Source organism: Miscanthus floridulus, chromosome 5 (genome assembly GCF_019320115.1).
Source record: "Miscanthus floridulus cultivar M001 chromosome 5, ASM1932011v1, whole genome shotgun sequence".
NCBI lineage: Eukaryota > Viridiplantae > Streptophyta > Magnoliopsida > Poales > Poaceae > Miscanthus > Miscanthus floridulus.
The window spans coordinates 115,426,375-115,432,374 of NC_089584.1; the positions used below are offsets into that span (position 1 = coordinate 115,426,375).

The following is a 6,000-nucleotide window of genomic DNA, read 5'->3' on the forward strand; positions in this document are numbered from 1 at the left end:
CTTCTAGTTTAGCAATTGAAAAGTACAGCACAAAAGGAAGTTGACATAGTTATCAGAGTTGTTATATATATAACAAATAGATCTAGACAACGCATAACCTATTTTGCTACAAGTAAAATAAATACAAGCCACGATGAAACACGACATTAGGCATGTCTTATTTTCTTAATTTTTTTACAGTACTAAGAAAACTATAATAATGAACGCTGCCATGCAGGATAAATGGTTCGCCACAGCTACGCAACATCTGCAAAGAAATCATACACCGTGATCCGGGCCGCTATTGTAATTCGAACCGTCTTTTGGTTATTGTACCAAGTAAGGCTTCCAAATGTATAATCTCCTTGTAACCTCCACATAGGTGATAGCTTGACCTGAAAAGTGTGGACTTTGTTTGTAGCATTGAACACAAGAATAGATTGATGTCATAAATTAGACCAGGATCTGCTGCTCTGTTAGGGTTGATGTGCCCACCTCCATAGTCAAATGGGTCTGCAATTTTTCGAGGCAATCCTTCAGCCAGTATCGGCATGCTATCTTCATCAATTACAGATGCTTCAGCATGCAAAACGAAACAGAGGTAAATACATGTAGCATTGCCGCTCTTAGGAAAAGCACTTGCAAAATGGAGAAGAGACGAGAGGGGAAGGAAGTGGGTGCAAACGCATATCTTTTTTCGGTAGCAACCATGTGGGCTGAGGGATCTCTAGTTTTACCTTCTCAATTCCATATCCGATTAATTTGGTGGCGAGGAGGATGTGCCACGTGCGATCGGATTAATGAGCTACTCTACCACTCGCTTGCGATGGGTGCACCTTGCCTATTGCATAATTGTGACCAATCTACTTCTTTACCATCAATTTTTGGACAAAAAAGAAATACTATTTACTTTAGTATATAGAGAGAGATTTATTGAAGTAGCAACTGAAAAGTACAGCAACAAAAGGAAGTTGACATAGTTATCAGAGTTGTATATAACATAACAAACAGATCTAGACAACGCATAGCCTATTTGGCTACAAGCAAAATAAATACAAGCCACGATGAAACTTGACAATTGTCATGTCTTATTTTCTTAATTTTTTTGGATAGTGCTAAAAAACTCTGATAATGAGCGCTGCCATGAAGGATAAATGGTCCACCGTAGTTATGCAACATCTGCAAATAAATCATACATCGTGATCCGGGCTGCTATTGGAATCCTGACCTTCTTTTGGTTATTGTACCAAGTAAGGCTTCCAAATGTATAATCCCCTTGTAACCTCCGCAGAGGTGATAGCTTGACTTGAAATGTGTGAACTTTTTTTGCAGCATTGAACACAAGAACAGATGGCTCAACTTCGATCTTGATTCCAGCCGGGTTCTCAATTGCAACATGGTACACTGCATTGACCTCGCCTACATTTGTGACAGTTCTCCACATGGTAACTGGATACCTCAGATCTGGAGCTGAGATGGATGGTAGGTTCAAGAGATACCCAGGTGTCGATGTTGCATTGCAGCTAACAGATGTTTTGATGGTGCAATCAAGGAAGTAGTTGTAATCTTTTGGATTGATGTCATAAATCAGTCCAGGATCTGCGGCTCTGTTAGGGTTGATGTGCCCACCTCCATAGTCAAATGGGTCGGCAATCTTTCGAGGCAATCCTTCAGCCAGTATTGGCATGCCATCTTCATCAGCTACAGATGCTTCAGCATTCAAAATGAAATAGAGGTAAATACATGTAACGTATTGCCTAGTAAACTAATCATGGCTTCAGAAGTCAAATCGTCTTCTAAAGCGGTGTTTGGTTTTATTACCAGTGGTGATGATTGCAGATTTCAGTGCAGCAGAAGACCAGTTTGGATGCAGAGCTTTCAACAGCGCGATGATGCCAGCTACATGCGGGGTAGCCATTGATGTCCCTGACATAATCCCGTAAGAATTTCCTGTTGCTGCTAGGATGTTGGATCCAGGTGCAGCTATGTCAGGCTGTGGAGGAAGCAAAGGCTGCTGTGAGACAACAGGTGATGGCATGTTTGCGCCTACAGACTGTTAGACGCAACATTTGACTCTATGTACCTTGATAATATCAGCGTAGTCGGGTGATGGACCTCTGGAGGAGAATGATGCCACTTTTGGGGCTAGCAGGGCACCTGTACTGGTGCGGGCTGGTTCAATCTTCGCCACCGGTGAGCTGCTTGAAACGACCAGAATTTTACCGGAGAAAGGCTCAGCTCATGATAGAGAAAGAATTGATCTAGCTTGTTATGTGCATTGTTGTACGTGCTAATGAGGATCCAGGAAGTGGTGTACCTGGCGGAGTCGATGTACTTTTTGATCTTTTTACCAGTGTCAATGTCCACAAGAACCCATGGAAAGCCACCCAAGGCTTCCAGAATGTCAGTCGTGTATTGAACAAAAATAAGTCCAGTTCCCCCTCCATTCACGACGTTTTGCCGCGCGTCTGACAAATACGCGAATGGGCCCTTCGTCGTTGGTGAATTTGGCGATGCGCAAAGCACGATTTTCCCTTCAATATCAGTACCGTTCAAATCATCTTGCGTGCATCTAAGAGAAGACACAAATTAAGTTAAAATGTTGCTGTCAATTTCAGAATTTTTGGAGCATTTGCAGAAAATAAAGTAAAATTAATGGCTTTGCATACTGGTCTCCATTGGCAAGACTTCTGAAACTGCTCCTGGATGAGTTTGAGTTCTTCCCTTGGTAATAGAGAGATTGTCCCTGAAAAATAGGCAAGAGTTGTATTTATACTCAAGATCAGTAACATATGCTTCATTGCTTCTATGTAAACAAAATCATGGCGGCCTGCTGATTCTTCGGAGTCAGCATTTGTATGTATTCAAACAATTCATACCGTTATCTGTTGCTTGTTTCCCAGCGTGATAACCGTCGGGAACGAGCGATCAGTCTTGCTCGCGGCAACTGTGATGACCCACGGAGCCGTGTTCTCAAGCGTCTGCGGACTAGGCCCGTCGTTCCCGGCCGCGTACACGACGGTGATCCCCATTTTGACGGCATGCAGGGCGCCGAACGAATTCTCATCGGGAACAGCGAGCGACAGCGAGAGCACGTCCACCCCGTCATGGATGGCGTCGTCGATGGCCGCGAGCACGCCTGCACGTACCGGTGCCACCCCCGTCTTCTCCCCACAGGGACTTGTACATGGCAATGCGGGCGCGGGGCGCGCCGCCACGCGCAGCGCCCGCGGCGAGCCCGTGGATGCTGGCCGCCTCAACGACCGAGCCTGCCGCGGTGGAGGCCGTGTGCGTGCCGTGGGTGTCGATGCCCCGGGGCGACAGGTAGTCGGTCTTCAGTATCTCTTCGGGCACGTCGGCGCTGTAGAACCGCGCGCCGATGATCTTGCGGCTGCAGTTGCCGCGGTCCCAGGCCTGCCCGACTTGGCACACGCCTTTCCATCGTGAAGGCACGGGCCCGTAGCCTTGGTCGCTGAAGCTTTTCGACTCTGGCCAGATACCTGAGGGGACAGCGGGGTGTGTTGGTGGACCTTGGACTTGCACTAGACAGGTCGCCAAAAGACATGTGTTTGCAGTATGGAATCAATTCATGGATCATGATTGTGATTGGTCACTAACCGCTGTCGACGACCCCAATGATTATGTCCTCTCCGTATCTGCTTCTATGGAGTAGTCCACTGGGCATTTGGTAGTTCATCCCAAGGAAGTCCCAGCTACGAGTGGTTGTCGCTCTGCAGCTTCTGCTTAGATGGACACTGATGACTTCAGGAAGCTCTGCAGAGTTAATTTAGAAGCCACAAAAAGTATGGTTACTTTAACGGTGCACTGACAAATGTTCAGCTACAGTTCTAGAATGAAGTGATCAAGTGAAGAGTAAGTAATGTTGAGAAAAAAAAAATCCTTGAAACCGGTTAAAAAAATCCGACGGGTTGACGTTGATCTTGTTAGATAATCTGTTGCATCCCTGTGTGAACACACGGTAGGGAAAGACGGCGCCGAAAAGACTCCCTGCTGTGATACTGTAACCGCTGCAGGGGCAGGCGCTGAACGCCTCACCTGCCGCACTATAGCCGTAGCAGGGACAGACACTAGAATCAGCCCTGCTGTCACATCTAGTCACTGTAGCAGCATGGTAGCTGTACTAGGATTAGATGGATAGAGTTGTATAAATAGTTTGCCACTGCAACTCAGTAAAGAGAGCAAGTTCAGTTTGCCATCTCTTCTGCAAAGCTCCGGCTAACGCTGGTACTTGTGCTGTGTGTTCTGTTCTCCCTCGCGTCTTCTATCACTAGCCATAGTGTGTGGTTGCTAACGATAGTTCGTGGTCGGCATTGCTAGTGTGTGCTCGACAACGCTAGTGAGTGGTCGGATATCTCCGAGCCGGAGATCCCGTGGGCTAACAGATCTCTGTCATATCCATAATCAGGCGCTGAGGTCTTTCATGGCCAACAACGAGACGGTGCAAGTGCAAGGCCTCAAGGTGAAGAACAGCCCAGTCCAGTTCGACACCTGCCGCTGCGTGCTCGTCAGCGGCCTGTCCATTAGCTCCCCGACGCTGTGCCCCACACCGACGGCATCCACGTCAAGAACGCCCAGGACGTCCTCATCAGCAACACGGCCGTCTCCAACTCCGACGACTGTGTGTCACCATCGGCGCCGGCACCCTCAGCATGCACACCGAGAACGTCACCTCCCTGCGGCCCCGGTGGTCGGCCACGGCATGAGCATCGGGAGCCTGGGCAAGCAGGGCACGCGGGCGGGCGTGGCCAACGGTGAACTACGCGGTGAACTACTCGGACAACGCCGTCCGGATCAAGACGTGGAAGGGCAGCTCCGGCTCCGACTCGGTCGAGAACATGCACATGGACGCCGTGCGCAACCCCATCATCATCGACCAGCATGAAACTGTTTGCGATTATGTTCAATCAATTTGCTTATTTAACATATTTTATATATATATATATATATATATTTCTATGAGACTCTTCCGGTTATTGCAAGTATTCCTAGTTGCTTTCAATTTTTTGCTTTTGGGAAAGTTGTAGGATGCATTCCTTGTCTGGTGGCTCCCATGCAAATTTAGTATTGAATTATTACTCGTGGAGGAATAAATTGTATTGTCTTTATCCAAGTTAACCGATTTAACCAAAAGCGATTTTGGTTGGTTTCGTGGCTTAAGAGCAAGTGAGAGCGAATTCCAGTTTGAGCAAAAAGACTGAAAGGACTGGCCTGCAAGCTGATCAGCATGGTCTTCCGTGAGCATCGCTGCGAAGCCTGAGAAGCCATGCTTGTAGTTGTAAACCATGGAAGCCAATGAATCCTCCATACTGGAAGAGGAAATAACGGGACACGATCAACCATGAATTTGCACATCATTCATCAGGATCAGTCGTCTTAAATGAAGAATCAGCAAGTAACATGGCTTCACTACTTTAAGAGGAGGACACGTACGTACCTTCCAAGAACATCACTGAGTAGATCATGGTGCGAAGCGATGACATCGTTGGGGTGTCCATGTTTCACATCGCCTAGGTATACAATATATAGCTACAAAGATTGTTGATTAGAGTTTGGATTTTGGAAGCTTCTTACAAAGCTGTTAGCAATGCATCGGGCATGCATGCTTACCCTACGGGATCCTCCATGTGCCCCCAGTAGTAAAGGCAAGAAAAGGTAAAGCAGAAGCGCTGAAGCCACCGGGGCACGCGATGGAATACAGAATCCCATGTTTCCCAGTTTCCTATGTTGTATGTTGGTTCCTGATAGGTGCCACAAATGTGCCGCTATTTATAGACATTTATATATGAAGAAGATTCTATTCCCTTGGTCAACAAAATTACATAAAAATTAGTCCAAAGGAAAACTCCAACACCACATGTTCTTCTCGTACCCCCACCTCCTTACATCCAGTATTGTTTGGACTGGAATATACGAAATAAACCGTACGTCCTAGGACATGTCAGTATAAGAGAGGTAACAGTTTCATTAGCGAGGATTTGTAAAATGATGTTTCAAACAAAA

At 46.8% G+C, this 6,000-nt stretch overlaps 2 pseudogenes; one reads left to right on the plus strand and one right to left on the minus strand.

The window, feature by feature from the left end:
- Positions 1-897: 897 nt before the first annotated feature.
- On the minus strand, positions 898-5,734 carry LOC136450529 (subtilisin-like protease SBT3.9; annotated as a pseudogene).
- LOC136451199 (polygalacturonase At1g48100-like) lies at positions 4,109-5,174 on the plus strand (annotated as a pseudogene).
- Positions 5,735-6,000: the final 266 nt, after the last annotated feature.